This window comes from Halichoerus grypus, chromosome 9 (assembly GCF_964656455.1).
Source record: "Halichoerus grypus chromosome 9, mHalGry1.hap1.1, whole genome shotgun sequence".
Classification (NCBI taxonomy): Eukaryota; Metazoa; Chordata; class Mammalia; order Carnivora; family Phocidae; genus Halichoerus; species Halichoerus grypus.
Window position 1 is genome coordinate 95,438,087 of NC_135720.1, and position 20,703 is coordinate 95,458,789.

The following is a 20,703-nucleotide window of genomic DNA, read 5'->3' on the forward strand; positions in this document are numbered from 1 at the left end:
AGGAAACTGTGTGTGTGTGTGTGTGTGTGTGTGTGTGTGTGTGTGTGTAGTGAGAAAACAAAGAGCAATGAACGATTTCCAGGATAGGAGGATACTTAAAATTTGCATACATTATGTATGTATTATATTATTTTAATAATATTGTGACCAGTGACCACGTAAAGCCCTGACCACATAAAGCCCTGACCATGTCTAAGTAGAAACTCATATTGTTAAATATTTTCTTCTCCACACCTTATAATTTGATTCTGGGAGAATAAGTTTATACACAGGAAGCTACATATCAATGTATAGTGTAATACAGAGATTTCAAGAGGCACTATATGCATATGTGATTGAAGCCTTAAATTTTCAGATGCAGAAAAGAAGTAAAGATCATAATGGGTCCTGCATACCTAGGACTTTGGCCCCAAGAGGTGCCAGCCTAATGACCCCCATCCTTATGTAAATACCCAGTACAAAATAACTAGAGGTCCTGAAGTATAAGTGTTTTATTTATGCACTCAGATTATTCTACAGCTCATGCTCAAGTCTGGGGTTTCCTTTGATCTCTTGTCCCCCGCCCCCCGGAATCCTGAGTCCAGGGGATGCCTGTGGCATCTCCTACCTAACCCTTGCCTCCACAATTAGTCCTAATGCTTTAAAGATTTGCAAATACAGCCAGCTCAAGAACTGCAAAGGAGATTCTGTCAGCCTTTTGGAATTAGGTCACAATTTCAGGGACTCTCCAAACTGTGCAGAAGAGGATGGGAAGAAATGGAAAAATTTTAGAAGTAGGCTCACACATGGTAATTTGAGTTGTGGGAGAGCATATTCAAAGTGTTCATCCTCCATAACCTGGCAGCTAGTGGACTACTTTTTTTCTGATTCTATATAATCCAAGTAAGGTTTCTGTGGAGACGGAAAGGCAGGGGCCTACACAGTGAAATTTGAAAGGCCTCAACAGGTCCTCCTGTCAGTCTGTCACTTTCCCTGGAGCACCAACTACTATAGTCAGGCTTCTGAGATGAGGCACTGTGTCCTTAAGGGACCTTTACTAATCAGAAAAGGGACTGACAGGTTTATCCATTACAGCTCTATCTTAATTAGGGATACTCTAGTTGCAGGTAATGAAAACACACTTCAAATTTGCATCAAGTCATTTATTGTAAAGTAATTGAGCTATCTCTCAATCCAAGGAGAACGTGAATAACCAGCATCAGAGTAGGGGACCCTAGAGAGGAAAGCTATCAGAAACAGAAAACTTTTTTAAAAATTCTTTCTTCCTTTCTCTCTCTCATTTTCTCTTTCTCTCCTCCCCCCCACCTCTCCTCCCCTCCCTCCCTCCTAAAAGGTATCTACAATGGGTCCACTAAAGCCCACTAAGGGGGAGGGTCTCAGGTTAGAAGAACATGACCTGGAATAAAGGAAAGAAGATTGCATCTTTTGAAGGAATAGGAAAGTATGACAATGTTGGGGGGCTCAGGGTTGGCTTCACTTCAAAGGCAGCCAGTAGTAGGGTAGCTGTAGCAAAGAAAGGTGGGACACACTGTGGGGAAGCAGAAAGCTCTGAACACTAACACGGTGTGGAGGAGTCCCTCTGGTCTCTAAAGACAGAGTCTCCAACCAAGTTGGGTAACTTTCCTTCTTGTGGTATTCTAATCACTGGGGGGAAAAATCAGCAGCCAAATCACTTTCTTGCTCAGGTTACTGGGTAACTTTTGGAGAACAATTTGAAAAGGCTTGGCTAAACCAGCAGTTTTTTATGTAAAATGTGAAGAATCATCATTCCATTAAATATTAACAGGGTTTTTTTTGAAAAAAAAAAAAGTAGCAAAATATTTTTGAGAATCACAAGACTAGGCAAAACAGAGCAGGAAATTTTAACTTAGCCTTCTCAGAGCTTTTCAGATGGTTTTGCTCACGTTGTAACACTGCGCAGTAGTCTTTGACTGGGTCTCTGTGCTCTCCCAGCATTTTGGGGAACTGCTTTTCTATAGATCAAATTTTAAGAAACAATGGAGCTAAACAGAAATGGGAATGAGTCTTCTACATATTAAAAAGTGAAAGCCAATTTGGATGTGTTATATATGACATGGAACATATCATGACCCCAGATAAAGGAAAAAATATTGCAAACAATTTCAGAAACATTTTCAGTCATTTGTAGGAGACGCAGCCAGTAACATACTACTTGATAATCGTTGCTTGCTCTCTTACCGGCACACTAATTACTGATAATTGTCATGACTGGCACAAGCCATCCTCATGCAAGACCATAGCCTGCCATAGCTTTTAAAAGAAAATGTGTATAAGTTCAATTAGAACACTAAAGAACATACAGACATATTTTGTGGTTTTGTGCTTCACTATACTGCCTTTCACAAATACTATGTTTTTTACAAATTGAAGGGTGGTGGCAACCTTGCATTGAGCAAGTCTATGGGTGGCATTTTTCCAACAGCATTTGCTCACTTCATGTCTATGTCATGGCAATTCTCACAATATCTCAAACTTTTCATCTTTATTCTATTTGTTATGGTGATTTGTGGTCAGTAATCTTTGATGTTACTATTATAATTGGTTTAGGGTGTCACAAACTGTGCCCATACGTAAGTCAGTGAACTTAATCCATAAATGTTGTAAATTTTCTGACGGTCCACTGGCCAAGCCATTCCCCCTTCTCTCTTCCTCTCCTCAGGCCTGCCTATTCCCTGAGACACAACAATATTGAAATTAGGCTAATTAATAAACCTACAGTGGCTTGAGTGAAAGGAAGTGTTGCATGTCTTACTTTAAATCAAAAGCTAGAAATGATTAAACTTTGTGAGGAAGGCATGTTGAAAACTGAGATAGGCCAAAAATCAGGCTTCTTATGGCAGTTGGCCAAGTTGTGAATGTAAAGGAAAAGTTCTTAAAGGAAAGTAAAAGTGCTACTCCAGGGACGCCTGGCTGGCTCGGTCAGTAGAGCATGTGACTTTTGATCTCGGGGTTGTAGGTTCAGGTCCCATGTTGGGTGTAGAGATTACCTTAAAAATAAATACGTAAATAAAAGTGCTACTCCAGTGAACACACAAATGATAAGAAAGCAAAACAGGGACACCTGGGTGGCTCAGTCGGTTAAGCGTCTGCCTTCAGCTCAGGTCATGATTCTGGGGTCCTGGGATTGAGTCCCACACTGGGTTCCTTGATCAGTGGGGAGTCTGCTTCTCCCTCTCCCACTCCCCCTGCTTGTACACTCTTTCTCTCCCTTTCTCTCGCATGTGCTCTCTCTGGCAAATAAATAAGTAAACTCTTAAAAAAAAAAAAAAAGCAAGACAGCCTTATTGCTTATATGGAGAAAGCTTTCATCGTCTATATAGAAGATCAAACTAGTCAAAACTTTCCCTTAATGGGGCGCCTGGGTGGCTCAGTCGTTAAGCGTCTGCCTTCCACTCAGGTCATGATCCTAGGGTCCTGTGTCAGGCTCCCTGCTCTATGGGAGGCCTGTTTCTCCCTCTCCCACTCCCCCTGCTTGTGTTCCCTCTCTGGCTGTCTCTCTCTCTGTCAAATAAATAAAATCTTTTTAAAAAATTCCCTTAAGTCAAAACCTAATTTAGAGCAAGGCTCTAACTCTCTTCAATTCTATGAAGGCTGAGTGAGACGAGGAAGTTATAGAAGAAAAGTTTGAAGCTAGCAGAGGTTGATTCATGTGGTTTAAGGAAAGAAGCCGTCTCCGTCTCTATAACATTGAAGTGCAAAGTGAAGCAGCAGATGCTGATGTAGAAGTGGCAGTAAGTTATCCAGAAGATCTAGCCAAGAGAATTAATGAAGGTGGCTACATTAAACAACAGATAACAGGTTTTCAATGTAGATCAAACAACCTTACATTGAAGAAGATGCCATTTAGGGCTTCCATAGCTAGAGAAGAGAAGTCAATGAATGCCTGACTTCAAAGCTTCAAAGGACAAGCTCTCTTGTTAGGGATTGATGTAGGTGGTGACTTTAAGTTGAAAACAAAGCTCATTTACTATTCTGAAAACAGGGCCCTTAGGAATTATGCTAAATCTACTCTTCCTGTGCTTTATAAATGGAGCAACAAAGCCTGGATGACAGCATATCTGTTTACAATATGGTTTACTGCATGTTTAAAACCCACTGTTGAGACCTACTGCTCAGGAAAAAAGGTTTCTTTCAAAATGTTACTGCTCATTGACAATGTACCTGGTCACCCAAGAGCTCTTATGGAGATGGACATTAAGATGAATGTTGTTTTCATGCCTGCTAACATAACATCCATTCTGCAGCTAATGGATCAAGAAGTAATTTCAACTTTCAAGTCTTATTAGGTAAGAAATACATTTCATAAGGCTATAGCTGCCATAGACAGTGATTCCTCTGATGGATCTGGGAAAGTAAATTGAAAACATTCTGGAAAGGATTCACCATTCCAGAGGACAATAAGAACACTTATGATTCATGGAAGGAGGTCAAATATCAACACTAACAGAGTTTGGAAGAAGGACTTTGAGGAGTTCTAGACTTCAGTGGAGGAAGTAAGAGCAGATGTGGTGAAAATAGCAAGAGAACTAGGATTAGACATGGAGCCTGAAGATGTGATTGAATTGCTATAATCTCATGATACAACTCGAACCGATGGGGAGCTGCTTCTTACGGATGAGCAAAGAAAATGGTTTCTTGAGATGGAATCTACTCCTGGTGAAGATGCTGTGAAGACTGTTGAAATGACAACAAAGGATTTAGAATGTTACATAAACTGAGTTGATAAAACTGTGGCAGAGTTTTAGAGGACTGACGCAAATTTTGAAAGAAGTTCTACAATAAATAAAATGTTATGAATAGCATCACATGCTACAAAGAAATTGTTCATGAAAGAAAAAGTCAACTGACGCAGCAAACTTCATTGCTGTCTTATTTTAAGAAATTGCCACAGCACCCCAGCCTTCAGCAGCTACCACCCTGATCAGTCAGCAGCCACCAGTCCTGAGGCAAGACCCTCCACCAGCAAAGATTATGACTCACTGAAAGCTCAGATGATGGTTAGCATTTTTGCAATAAAGTCTTTTTTAACTAATATATGTACATTGTTTTTTTTAGACGTCATGCTATTGCACAAATAGGCAAACAGACTGCAATGTATTGTAAACACAACTTTTATATACACTGAGAAACCAAAAAAATTATTTGACTCACTTTCTTGTGATATTCATTTAATTGTGGTGGGCTGCAATATCTCCAAGGTATGCCTGGAAAGTATATATAAAAGAATAATGATAAATACATGTAATTGCATAAACCAATTTTACATATGATTTATCCTGGACTTATACAGAGTTTATAAGTTTCACTTAGCACTAAACCCCAAATTTTTCCATGTTCCTATGTAGCCTTCATAGTAAGTAGAAAATGTTCTATTATCTTCTATCATATATGATAAATCCATTCCCTTATTTATTTAATTAACTTTTAGTAATTATTATGTGTGAAACACTGAGTTGCTTCATATATTACCCCTAATCCTCACAAAAACCTTATGAGATCATTATTATTATTATATCCATTCTATGGATTACAAAATAGAGGCTCTGGAAAGCTATATAACTTTCCCAAGATCACACAAGTAGAAATGGGCAGAGCTGGAATCCAAATTAATGTCAGTTTAGACTTAAATTGTTTCTAATGTTATTATTTTAAATTTCTTTTATAAATGACTTTTCATATAGTTCTTTATTTCTTTCACCGTCTAGGATAAATTCCTGAAGATGGACTTATTGGTTCAAAAATGTATATTACTTTATATCTCTTATAGCATATTGCTATACCGTGATCAAATCACAAATCATTTTAATTCAAGATCTATGCAGCTTTTCATCAGTCTTGGTTTTCAATCTGTGAGTCATATATTTAATTCTCCTTCCCGAAGGTTAAATAATCAAAGGAATATTGACATTTTGTAGCCAGTAAAATCTCTATTACTGACATTTGAATGTTACCATAAAAATTTCACATATTCGGTCAACAAATATTTTGCGTACATACTGTGTGCGTGGCACCCATTTATGGCAAATTTCTTTATCCCTGGGCATTCTTGAATTTTAATGTTCCTTTTCAGTTAGATTACAATGTTTAAGCATCTTACTTTGTGAAATTTCCATCTTCCTGCCCTTTTTTATTTCTTCCACTCTGATTAAAGAATTTTTTTAGGGGGGGGGAATTAGAGAGCAGCAGATAGTCTCCTCTACAAAGTAATTCGCATCTAATTAGAGGAGCATTTCTCAATCTATTCTGTGGAAAACTAGTTCCAAGAAAAGCTCTTGAAGAAAGAATTCATTGCCAAAGTTTTGTAACTTTCCATAATGTATCTTCTCCTAGAGTCAATCAACAATTAGCACCTGAAAGCCTCTAAGAATGTCTTTAATAAATAGATATGGTTCCCTTTTTTAATCCAGAATTTCTCAAACCTATTTGACCATTAACTTCATTTTTAGGAATACCCAATTAATATTGTCTGACACAAGGGCTGGCTGCCAGTGGATCCTTACAATAGCTGTAGCTACAGCCCATTGGTTTGAACAGGCAGCTACCATTATGAATAACCTAGTTCTACCCCGTAGCAGTAATTGCTAGGAAATCTAGGAACATTCATTCAATTATACATGTAACCCAAATTTCTCTGGGCCTTACTAGCCTATGTGGCAAACCAGGGCACATTAATAAAAATAACTCAAATTTTATTGATGTACCCATTGTACTACATACAGCAGGACCTATTTGTGAGACATCCACATAAACACATATGAGTACGTGTGTGTGTGTGTGTGTGCACGTGTACACACACACATTAGATCTGGGGGGAGAGGAAAAGCAGTTTTTAATAGATATTTCATATGCATTCACAAATAAGCCCACTTCCACTGCACGCCTGCTGCTCTCTATCTAGGCTCTGTGGTTACTACTACTGCTCCACGAGGATCCATGGTCTGTGCTACTACCCAGTAAAACCTCCATAGGATAACAACCCTGACGTACCAGAGCAGCCGTGCTGCCCACATTATATATCTAGCAGGTGGAAGGAAATGCCTCCCTTCACTCTGGGAACACTCCATTAAAGTACTTATTGAGCTTAAATATTTCAAGGTGTTTTACTGAAATAACTCTTTTAATTGTAATTTTGTGCCCTGAATCACTACTTCCTCTGACCACTAACATTTTATAGTGTCTATTCATGATAATAGCTTTTTCACTTAGGATGTGTTCACTTCTAGAAGGCTCCTCCGTCTCGCAAAGAATTTCCTGTCAGCCCAGTAGTCCTACAAGCACACTTGATTATGTCTAAACTCCTACAGTTGACAGTTTCGATGTTTTCCAGAAGTTGTTAAAACTTTCATTCAAATGGCCTTCTGTTGGCCACTTCTCCCAATTTCCTGGCCATGTACCTAGCCGTGGAGGAATCTTAGGCTGAAGCTGAGAGGACAAGCCAAAAACGTGATAAAATTGGTGGTATTTCCTAGCCACAACAGAATTATCCACCTCCACCCAGATCAGGAATATGTCCTTGAGGACTCTCTCCTTGCCCGAGCTTATGAGTACAAACTCCCTTTAAAACTGACCTCTGCTTTCAGGCTGTTCTCTCCGCTCTGTTCAAGCCCTCTTGTATTCATCTGGCACCACTGGTTCTCTTCTGCCTGCTATCTGAATTCTCCCCTTCACTTCATCAGATTGGAGGGAAAATTCCAATAGATTAGCCTGCCCAAAATTGCTTTTGAAACACTTATTCTGACTCCACATACTCCCCAGCAGTCCAGGCTTCTTGCTTATCTCATAGAAGAAAATCAGGTGACCGTTACTTACAATTTAATGGCTATAATTTCAGTTTCCCTCTTCCTCAACAACACTTTGAGTGTTTTCCATTGTTAATCAGCTGCTTAGTCCTGAAATCCTCCCTGGCAATAGTGTATGTGCTGCTGAAGCAAGCACACCTCCCTGGCAATAGTGACTCTGTCTTATTCTACTTTACGTGACCTATTTCTTTAGCTTTTGCTTCTCATAGATTGCCTTTAGGCTCCTTCAGCCACAGTTCTCCCTTGGAAATTACTTTCATCCTTAATGATTCAGCTCTCACTGCCTGCAGAAGACTTTAAGACTTGCATCTTCAATTTTAACTTTTGCTTTATGTTCCAGGACTTGAAAACTTACTACCCTTTGAGTATCTCTAAATGGATGTCTGATGCCCCAAAAACCCAGCATGCCAAAAAACAACTCTTCACCCTCATTTCCAAGTGGCCTCTCCTTGAGTTTTCCTGCTAACACCCTATTTCCGAGTCAAACTCTCAGGTATCTTTGAACCCTCCCCTTTGGTTCATCCTCTATGTGATGTCAGTTTCTAAGACTCATTGTTATTACCTCTGTTTTCTTTATCTTCCATTTTTGTCACTGTTAAAACTGTAGTTCAAACTCTCTTGTCTCTCAGATTAGGACATTCAGCTATTTGGCCACCCTGCCACCAGTCTTTCCCCCACACAAGCCCCCTTACCTACCATTGTTGACCAATTTTCCTGAACTGCAGTATTTCTCCTTTGACTATAAAGTCCAAACTGGCTCCTACTATGATATACTATATACCGACATAGTTTTCCAAGTTATTTAGAGATCCTTCTACTTAAAGGCTATAATCTAAATTACTTCTTGCTGTGCCATATGTAGAGCCAGTTTTCAGCTTTGATAGTTTTACTTATAAGTTTTACTTATGATGCTTCTCTGTATTGGAATGCTCTTTCTCCTCCCAGATCATGTTATCATGATCAAAATTAATTTCCCTTATTATATTTATTATTTACATTAAATATTCTTACTATAGATCCTTATTTCCTTATGTTTTCCTCCTCACACACTACACTTCAATGCTTCTTTCCACAGTGCAACTCTTCAGAAATATTTGTTGCTTCATTGAATCTCACATAGTACTTTGTGGAATCTTGCCTTTAGTTACCTATTTCTTCCACCTTTTATTTATGCTGTAATTATGGTTATATATTTTTCCTTCTAGAGGTTATGGGTTTTGAGGAAAAATTCTGTATGCCTTATTTATCTTTGTTTCCTTCACTGCACTTAATGAATTATTCACATTGTCCTTATATGAAAACTAGTAATTTTTAAATTTTTGAATAGACTGACATGCTAAAAAGGTATCATGTTTCTAGAAACCTTATTAATTATTAACCAAACTTACAACTTTTGCTATCACAAAGTTTCTGCTATGGGGATTGGATTCATGTTGCCTCTAAGGATAAAGCTTGACTTAAAGTATTCAATTATCTGAATCTGTTAGATGTGATACAAGAATGAGTATTGACCCTGTCAACTGTTTTACAAATTAAATTGCTTTCATGACGGGCAAACAATAAGATGAACTGAAGAATTGGGTTTAGCAAAGAGGAAACCAGATTCTTCTAAAGTATCTATATCATAATCAAGTAAATAAAAGGGAGAGTGACGAACATAAGGATCTGCTGAAATTCTTGATAACAAGAGTAGGAGTTATAATAACTTCAATTATAAATGCCCAGGGCCCAGCCAGAGAGAAAGTTCAGGAAAAAGAAAGAAAGAGAGAGAGAGAGAAACTTTGTCCTCTCTTTCAACTAGGGATTTAATACTGCATGTCTGTAACCACCAGTATGATGTAGGAGAATTAGAATAATACAAATTAAGAGGAAATGATAACTAATATCTACCTAATGCTTACTAAGTATCAGACACTGCTCTAAGTGCTATGGATTATTCCCCATTTAATTCTCACAACTCTGTGTATAGGTACCACTATTAAGCCTTTTTTTACAATGGAAGAAAACTAAGGCACAAACAAGTAATTATTCAAGATCACACAAGATCACATCTGCAGGAGATTGGATTTTAGTTTGGGCAGTTGGGCTCCAGAGCATACAATATCAATCACTATATAATACTCTATTGCGTTACAGATAAAAGTCTCTCCCACAACATATCAAAGGAGAGAACATGAAAGAAAATTAGCAATATCCATTCTTACTCATTCATTTATTGAACCAATATCTATTGGGCACTTACATTGTATTAGGCACCATTCTGGACACTTGCGTATACAGTTAAGAAGGTAGAAAAAGTTTTTGCCTTGATAAAGCCCCCATGCTGCTCAGGCATATATAGACAATAAGAAAGTGAAATACAAAACTGGTAATAGTTAAGATAATAGTTCAAAGGAACAAAACAAAGTAGAAGAAGTAGAAATGAAATGGAGGAAGGGGTCCTACTTCAAATAGTTTGGTCTGAAAAGACATGCCTGAGGAAGAGTCATTTGACCAGAGAATAGAAGGAACACACCACATGAAGATATAGATGAAATGTGTGCAGATGATAGATGTCCCATGGTGTGTTACCAGAAGACAAGAAAGTCATTATACTAAAAGCTGAGTAAGCAATAGGAGAGGGGTAAGGTAGAGAGGAGTTAGATTATGTACTTTTTGTTTGTTTTCTTGTTTATCACATAGAAGAAAATCAGGTGATTGTTACTTATAAATTAAGGGCTATATTTTCAGTTCCCCTCTTCCTCAACAACTCTTCCTCAACAATGAGTTTGCATTTTATTCTAAGTATGGGAAACTGTTAAAAAGTTTTGAACTGGCGAACTGAACTGATCTGATTTACATTGTAAAATGGTTACTGTGGCTACAATGCAGAAAGTAAGCTATAAAGATCGGGGAATACATGAATAGAAAAAAAAAAGGGGGGCTATTTAGGAAGGCTTTAACAGTCTTCTAATCCAGAAAAGATGGAAAAATGGTGGTGGAAATGGGGAGAGATTATTGGATTCTGTATATGTGTTAAAAGCAGAGTCAAAGGACTCTTTCTGACCCTTTCTTCCTCCCTTCTTCTGGAACTCCGGTATGGCACAAACTGTTTCTCTTAATAATATCCCACAGTTCACATAGGCTTTCTTCATTTTTTCATTTCTTTGCTTTGTTTTCCTCTTATGGGATAATTTCAAATGAAGTATCTTCAAGTTCATGGATTCTTTCTTCTTCTTTTTCAAGTCTACTGTTTATACAATCATATTTTTCATTTCATTTACAGTATTCTTCAGCTCCAGAATTTCTGTTTAGTTCTTTTTTATAATTTCTATTTCTCTGGTAAACTTCTCATTTTGTTCATGCCTGGTTTTCTTGATTTCATTTAATTGTCTTTCTATGCTTTCTATGCAACTACAAGAAAGTTGGCTTAAAAACAACTATTTTTTTTAAAGATTTCATTTATTTATTTGAGAGTGAGAGAGAGAGAGACAGAGCATGAGATGGGGAAGGGTCAGAGGGAGAAGCAGACTCCCTGCTAAGTGGGGAGCCCGATGCAGGGCTCGATCCCAGGACTCAGGGATCATGACCTGAGCCGAAGGCAGACACTTAACCAAATGAGCCACCCAGGCACCCCTAAAAACAACTATTTTGAAGTGCTTTTTAAGCCAATTGCACGTCTCCATTTCTTTGGGGTCAATTACTAGAAAACCATTGTGTTCCCTTGGTGGTGTTATGTTTCCTTGATTTTTCATGTTCCTTGAGGTCTTGTATTGCTGTTTTCTCATATGGAGAATCATTCATCTTCTCCAGTCTTTACTGACTGGTTTTTTCTCTGAATATGTCTGCTCCACATTTGTTCTCTCTTGTGAGGAAATTCTTAAGCTGGTGTGCTTTCCTTCAATCTTGCAAAGACTGGCTAAATGATGACAGCCTCCTGTTTGCTGAATGCTCAAATTTATGTGCTTTCTCCAAATCCCAGAGTCAGGGTAGCTTTCTGTGTGCTCTCACCAGCCATTTGCAAATCACAGTCACCACCCTCAGAAGCATGCACAGGGAGCCAGTCATATGGTGAAAGTGTGTGTGTGTGTGTGTGTGTGTGTGTGTGTGTGTGAGGTACACAGAATGTTGCGGGTGCGTATGAGTTTGTTGGGGGGATGCATAGGCAAGACATCCCCAGTAGCTGCAGAAAAATTTTCACCTTTAGCCCGGAAGGCTGACCTATAGCCTGCATAGTTTTGATAAGGAATGAATATGTGCTGGTTGCTACATTCTTGAAGGGTCTCATGACTGCCTGTACATCTCAGGGATAGTTAATATTGAGCTGAATGATAAGCACCAGAGAAATCTTACAAAAGTAGCTTTATGAGTAGAAATTCAAAGAAAATATTTATGATCTAATACTACCTGCATATCCCCTCCCTTTTGTGCTAAGCATATAACCACCAGCTTCATACAGCAAAATGTAGCTCTTTCTGCCCATGGGTCCTGTCCCCATGCTACTTAAATAAACTTACTAAGTTACACTGTAAAATGTCTCAAGAATTCTTTCTTGACTGTCACAGTCAATGATCCCACAACAGTAGGATCTTCTTCCTTCTGATGCCCCCCAGGAACTCTGGCTGCCATTTTCCTAACCTCTTTTTGACACCTCCCCCACTTCCCAGTCATGTAGCATATCTCCATATTCTCGACGGTGCGAGAAAGATGTAGGTATCTTTGGCAATATTCCACACAGCTGGAGAAGCCGAACAGTCAATCACATGTTCTCATTTTCCCAATGTGGGAGAAATTATGGGCCAATACGGTCTCTTTTGGTACTGAATTGTGCTGCTTTGGGGGAAGGGTGGATGTGGGTAAAACAGAACTGTTCCTCTTAACTTTGTCAATGCATCAAATCTCAGACCTTTTTTTTGCTCCAACAATATGCTTAAACTTCTCTCCTGGACTCCCATACTTCCACAAAGGTACTGTCACTTGTGGTTGATTGTCAAAATCAGTGTTCTTTGGGAGGAAGATGGTAGAAAACTCCTATTCCCGCATCTTGCTGATGTCACTCCTCTATGTGCTCATGAATTTTTATGCTCACAAATTTATTGATTAAAATAAAATTAAGATCTTCAACTCATGGAAAGAGATTAGTAAGAGAGTAAAAAGGCAATCAACAGAGTGGGAAAAGATATTTGCAATTTCTATATTTAACAAAGGACTCTTACTCAGAATTCAAAATTAATACGAAAAAGGAATATAAAGCAATGGAAAAAATGGGCAATAGACTGACTCAAAGAGGTACTTCAGAAAAATATACTCAAGGGTGCCTGGGCGGCTCAGTTGGTTAAGCGACTGCCTTCGTCTGAGGTCATGGTCCTGGAGTCCTGGTATCTAGTCCCGCGTGGGGTTCCCTGCTCAGCAGGGAGTCTGTTTCTCCCTCTGACCCTCCCCCCCCATGCTCTCTCTCTCTCATTCTCTCTCTCTCAAATAAATAAATAAAATCTTCTAAAAAAAGATAATCAAATATCTAATAATAAGATGAAAAGATGTTCAAAATCATCAATCAGGGAAATGCAAATCAAAATCCATAAGTTAACACTACACACCCAAAAGAAAGACTAATAAAAAGACTGATAAAGAGACTGTTCATTCCAAGTGTTGCTGAGGATGTGGGGCAACAGAAACTCTTGTTTACTGCAGAGTGTAAATTAGTATAACCATTTTGAAAAACTGACAGTATCACATAACACTGAATATAGGCATCATCTCTAACACAGTAATTCTATTTGGGTATATGTCAAACAGAATGCATAACCATTTATACTGAAGAGTATGTAAAGAATGTTCCTATTAGCAATACTCATAATACCTCCAAACTGTAAATACTCAAATGTCCATCAAAGTGAAATGGATAAGTAAATTGTGGTATAATCATGCAGTAGAGTATTGCACAACAGTGAGAATAAACAAATTGCTGCTGTATACAAAAAACATTTATGAATCTTATAAACAGAATGTTGAACAAGAATACCCCAGGAACAAATAATACATACAGTATGATTGAATTTATATAAACTTTAAAGCAAGGCAAATCTAAGATTTAGTGGTGGAAGACAGGAGGAAGGCAGTGACCAGGAAGAGACCACATACAGGATTTGGAGCTGTAAGTGATGACCCATCTCTTGATCTGGGTGATACGTAATATTTTTTACTGAGATATAATTGACATATAATGCTGTGTAAGTTTAAGGGTACTGGGTGATGTTTATATGGTTATGTTCAACATGTGCACACAAATGATTTGTACAATTTTCAGTATTTGAGAAATAAAAACTCAATAAAACATTCAGGAAAATGAGGCCTGGGAGTAAGTAAAATGCCTGATGCAAGTGAGTGAGCAGTATGATCACAAACTGCAACAAAATCTGGCTGATTCTGATGCCCATGTTCTTACCCAGTGCTCTGCATGCCTTTCTCTCTCACGCATGTCCATTCTTAGACCATTTCCAATGCCCAGCCTTCCACTGACTTCCAAATACCCTGTAGTCTGATGTGTGCTTTTGCTCTCTGCTCATGCCCACTGATTGCTTGATAGCATTAGCATTTTTTTCTTTTCAGATTTCTTCCCATTTTTGTATTATTTTCTCTTCCTTCATTGCAACTCTTCCCTATTTTCTCTAAGATCTATTCCTTGGTCTCTATTCATTCCTTTTCTTCTTTTTTTTTTTTTTTTTGAATATTGTATTGCATTTTTATTCAAATTACTAAAGCAAATATTCTTGCTGCAACCAACAGGCAACTGAGAGGTGTAACCATAGCATCCAAAAAGATTCTCTCTCCTTCCCTCAGAATAAATCCTACTATTTCTCAAAATAATCACTATTAGCCATGTGGTATGTAGGCTTTGATATCATCTCACTCTCCATGCTAAGATAAAAAGAACAAAGCAGGTGCACCTGGGTGGCTCAGTTGATTAAACTACTGCCTTCAGCTCAGGTCATGATCCCAGGGTCCTGGGATCCAGCCCCATGTTGGGCTCCCTGCTCAGCGGGGAGCCTGCTTCTCCCTCTCCCTCTGCCCTTCACCTGCTCATGCACTGGCTCTCTCTCTCTCTCTCTCTCTCAAATAAATAAATAAAATCTTAAAAAAGAGAAAAAAAGAAAAAAAGCATAGAGATGGACACATGTTTCTCTTTTGTCTTCTAATATTGGGATCATAACATGATTTGTCTCTAGCATCCCTCTGATCAATACATATGGATTTTGATGAGTAAGCTGATAATCCTTTCTGACCCCAATGAACAACGCTGCAAAAGTATTCATATATATATATATTCTTGTGGATAATTCATTCCCAAAGTGGGATTGTTGGAATAAGTAGTTGTGTATCTAAATTGTATTAGATATTGTCAGATAACTTAGTAAAGAGACATAATAATTCTCTCCTCTACCAGTTATATGTGAGTCTCTCCCATTCCCCACGCCTTCACCAGGAGTTATGAACCTTTTTTTTTTTTAAGATTTTATTTATTTATTTGAGAGAGAGTGAGTGAAAGAGCACGAGCAGGGGGAGGGGCAGAGGGAGAAGCAGACCCCCCACTGATCGGGGAGCCTGATGTGGGGTTCCATCCCAGGACCCCAACATCATGACCTGAGCCAAAGGCAGACGCTTAACCGACTGAGCCACCCAGGCACCCCAAGGACTTATGAACCTTTTAAAACACTGTCTAATATGATGGATGAAAAATGATATCTCATTGTTATAATTTTAATTTCTCTGATTACTTTTGTGGTTGGACAATTTTATATATGATGTAACAATTCTGATATTATTTTCTGTGAGCTACCTGTCCATTGTGCTATCAGGTTATTTGCATTATTGTTTTCTGAATATCTAGTAGGCCTTTCGTGCTTAATGTTGTAGGCTTTCACTACTTGTATGTTGATCTTCAGTTGTTTGTTTATTTTTAAAAATGAGATTGAAAGTCTTACTGGCATGTTTGGCTGCCCTATTTCTCCCTAGTTTGATTTCCTTTGATTTGGAAACTCCCAACAATTTAAAAGAGGAAAAGTGCCTTACTATAAGCCAATCAGTATGTGTCATCTTTAAGTAACCCTTCAGCCCTATTTCTCACCCCGTCTCTGTAGTGCCAGTAGTCTCAGATTCTGGGGTCTCTGCTTGGTTCACCAGGCTAGATAGGCCCCTCTACTCACATTTCAGACTGAGAGCCCCTCTGCTCTTCCCCATCAGACACTATTCCTCCACCCACTTTCTTACTCCAAGGACTGTTGTGAAATTTCTCAGCTGCTGATAGTTTCCCATCTTATTATCTTCTTGTGGGTTTTATAACCTATTAGTTTACTTTCTAAATGTTAATCTTCCTGAGAGACTAAGAGGCCAATGATTTTAATACAACTATTTAATAAGACATTGGACCCAAAACCCTATGACTTTTTTTTTTCATTTTTTTTCCTGGTCTCTTAAATTGTACACTTAATTAACTTATTTTTTTTCTTTTTATAAAATATAAAATTGTATTCTGATTGGAGTATTAGCTTTCATGTGAAATGTTTCCATTTTTATAATTCCTACATGATTTAGAATTTCAGTTTTCATTGCCTTTTTAATGGAAGATTTTGTTAGGTTGACTCACGTGGATTACCATTTTGTAAAATGGCAAAATACCAGCAATTTCATAGAATTCAACTTAGGTGAGATGTTTCCAAGTTGTTCTATTTTTGTTTTTTTTTTTAGTATTTTGTTTGCTAATTTCTGGCTTATTGGATTTGGTTAGAGAATATGACTGACAAAATGTATGATTTTAGGTACAACTAAGGCTTTAAAAATCATGTGCAAGTATATAAAAACTTTTTTATCAATGATAAACAAATGTATATTCTTTCTTTGGAGGGAACAAGTACTTTGTGTGTGTGCATGTATGTGAACTACAGTTATTCAAATCCTTTTTATCGGTTTCTTAAAAGGGTGATATACTGGGATGCCTGAGTGGCTCAGTCAGTTAAGAGTCTGCCTTTGGCTCAGGTCATGATCCTGGGGTCTTGGGATCAAGTCCTGCATCAGGCTCCTTGCTCAGCAGGGAGCCTCCTCCCTCTGCCTGCCACTCCCCCTGCTTGTGTGCTCTCTCTGTCTCTCTGACAAATAAATAAATAAAATCTTTTTTAAAAAGGAGGGGTGATATACTCTACATATTCCTGTTGAATGTTTTGGCCTATCGAGTGTTTAAAATTTCTGTTTGAATATCTCTAAAACAGGACGTGGACTCTTCATTTCAACCACAGTCTATACGACTCCCTCTGGTCTTCTTATTAACCTAACCTACATGATTATATTATATACCAAGATCCCATAGGCATTTGAGTCTTCTTCCCTCCTCTATATCTTTCCTCTTGTGATTTCCACTTTTTTTTTTTTTTGCATCTTTTTGTCTTATTAGATCTTCAATTTTTCTTTCTGATCACTAAAGCAACCATCCTGTCTTTCTTTTTTCCTGTACTAAATTTTATAATTCAAACATCATGTTTATCTGGCTAGAAAGCCCTTTTTATGTTCTAATTGCATCTCTAATTGCATCTCTAAATGCATCTGCTGCATTTTTTTTTTTTTTGCTTAAGCTTTTTTCCTTCTTTTTCATTTATTTTGCCTCAAATGGAACCACCTGTTCATATTATTCAACTTAGCCTCTTTCCCTGTTTTTATAGGGTCTTTTAAAAATGGATCTCGTTGCCCTCTTATGAGTTTAGGTCACCTCCACATCCTCCTGTGGCAGGATGGTGGGATCTCTTACACATTGGCAAAACTGCAATGCCTGGGAGACCCCCACAGGCCTTTCCCTGTAAAGCAGTATATAAAGTCAGCTGGCATTACTAAATCATATGATGAAGACTGCTTAGTCTTTGAGGCTTCCTCAAATATTCTTGAGAAGGAGTATCTTTTTCCCAGCACTTAAAATGTTGTGTAGCCTACTAGGAGAGACCCTTTCCTGAGCTACTGACACCGAGAGTGTTGTGCAGCCTTCTTCAGGACCTGACATGAGAGGTGAGAAGGTGCACTTCCCTCTTGCCCCAACTGATGTCAGAGAGGAGCTGTAATTCCGTGGTCTTCATTCCAGGCTCCGCTCTATCCACAAATATTGAAAGCCTTTCCTTTCACTTCTGAGAAGCTCAAGTCCTGGTAGCAAAGTGATTTCCTCCAGATTCATTTAACAGGGTTATTTTATTTGTTGGGATGCCCAGCAAAGAGCTGGCAAAGAAAAGTGGTCAGGAATGTGAATTTAAGTCATCACCCTTCCTGAAAAGCCACCTATCCTTTTTAAATTATGTTCACTGATTTTTTTCTAATTCCATAATTTTTCATGTTCTCGAGGGTCTGCAGTCTTCTTATCTTATACATTAGCTCTGGACAACCACATTACTCCCCCATTCCATCACCACCTGTAGTCTAAGGACTCCCCCACCTATTTATCTAGCTTTAATCTCGCTCCAATCTCTAGTCACACATTTCCAACTGCCTTCAGGCCTCTTCTCATGGAGGTTCCATTAACACAGCAATTCAGTATGTTGAAGATTGAATGCATCATCCCTTCTCATATAGTTCTTTTTTCTGTATTCCATAAGAATTCATCAAATCACATCAACATTTTTCTAGCTTTTGACCAAACTAGAAGTTAAAAATAATTCTCGGCTCCTCTGTTTCTAACTTTGATATTAAGTAAATACTCCAGTGTCAATTTCACACTTAGAATATTCTGAATGATCAATTTCCCCATTTTTTATGACCACCATCCATTATGGATTCCTTTTATCTTTAATAGGCACTATTATAAGATGTTCCTAACAGGTATCTCCAGCTTTTCTCTTTTATAATCCATTCATCAACCTGGTTTTTTCTTTTTCCTAATTGTTATGTTCCCAGAATTTCCTTCAAAAACAGAACGGTATTCTCATCATTAAACCTAAACTCTTCAATGGTTACATTTCCATAAAATAGAGGATTTCACCCTAGAAATCCATCCTTATCTACATTTAAAGCCTCATCTTCAATTACTACTCTAACACAGAGACACTTCCTGCTCTAGCTTTGTCAAATTATTCACCGTTCTCCCAAATATACAATGTACTTTCGCACCCTCATGCCCATGTGTTTGCATTCACTTACTCATAATGCTCTTCTACCTTGTTTTACCCACCTTACAACTTTTTTTACGCAATCTCTACACCTAATGTGGGGCTTAAACTCATGACCCCAAGATCAAGAGTTGCATGCTCTACCAACTCAACCAGCCAAGTGCCTCCCCATCTTCTAACTTCTTTAAAATTGAACACCAATATCATAGTTTCTTTAAAGTCTCTGATTCTGCTGAAAATTGCCCCTTCTTTTGGTATCTCACAGCATTTAAGACACCATATTTTGCACTAGAGTTACTTTAATGTGTTTATGTCCTTGGATAAGTCATAAGTTCTAGCACTAGATTTTGTTTAACACTAACTATAACAAATTTTAAATAAATGTCTTGTTAAATGAGTTATGAACCACACTATTCTGCTTTTGGAACTATTTTTGATTAAAAGGACAGAAAAATTAATTTAATGAAATAGGGAAATATTGACTAGCATAAACAAATGATGACAAAGGAAGGGATCTTATTCCTTCTTTCCTCTCTGCTGTGCTCTGTGGGGTAATTTTTCTCAAGATGGCTATCCCTAGGGACTTAGAATCTTACTCCAATCATCACTACAATCACAACCTCATGTCAGAAAGAAAATGAAGTTGGTTTTCTTGAGCTTTAGTTGGAAAAAACAAGTGGAGAACTCCAAGTTATCCCATTTTAATATGTATACAAGCCAGAGACTAGAGGGAAGGGGTTGTGATTGGGCTTTCACAATAAAATTGCATGGACAGAATGTGAAACAAATTGTTCCTCCAAATAGACTGCATTCCTAGCATGAGAAAGAATCAGTGTCCTCCAGCCATCAACTTAGGCATAAATATTATGTGTAAATATCAAATATTTGGTGGTCCAAAAAGTATTAGCCTGTTCCACCAAAACTGGTTTTATATGTGCTTAAGTTTTCTGTAGCCTGAGGATTTTCCTCTTTTTAAATAGGAAAACATTTTATTTACATTTTTTTGTCCCTTGAATAGCATGACTAACAGCATAATTAATAGGACTTTCAGTTTTACTATTATTCCATTGCTATGGCACAGAGAGAGAGATAATTCCTAAGCATCAACTTTTTCCCACCTCTTCTTAAAAGAACATTGCCAGGGACATTAAAAATAAGTCTCTGGGAGGAATAACTGGTTCCTTAGTGTAACAGAATTTTAGAAGTGTGTTAACTTCTGAGATTTCAATTAAATAACTGAACAAAAAAATCAAGATTCCTGATTGAATGCACATGCATTATTGATTATACCTGCATCTATTTTTAATCAAATATTCTAAGAGAATCACATAGCATTTCAAATCTTGATTGACCCATAACTTAATGCTCTTCACGTAGCATCAAATGTAACCTCAATTTTAAAATGTTGTACAAATTATATATTTGAATTTTTAAAGTGTTCACAGTCAGCTAAATGTTATCTATTCTAGTAAAGAAGACTGGAACAGAGAGTTTGAAAAATTAACTTTTCTTGTACTTTGGAATTCATGTGCTTATTATGGAAAGAGAGTTACCTCCTCAATTTTATTGATTAAGCAAAAATTAAATTTTACCTTGTATTGCCTGAGTGTGCAGAGTCTGGGGAATCATGCATTTCACTTGCATTGACTAAGTGTCTAGGAAAAGAATTGCATTTGACTTCACAGAGCAGAAAAACAACTCCAAGGGTTTGACTCCAAGGGTTTGACTGTGTGTGTGTGTGTGTGTGTGTGTGTGTGTGTGTGTGTGTG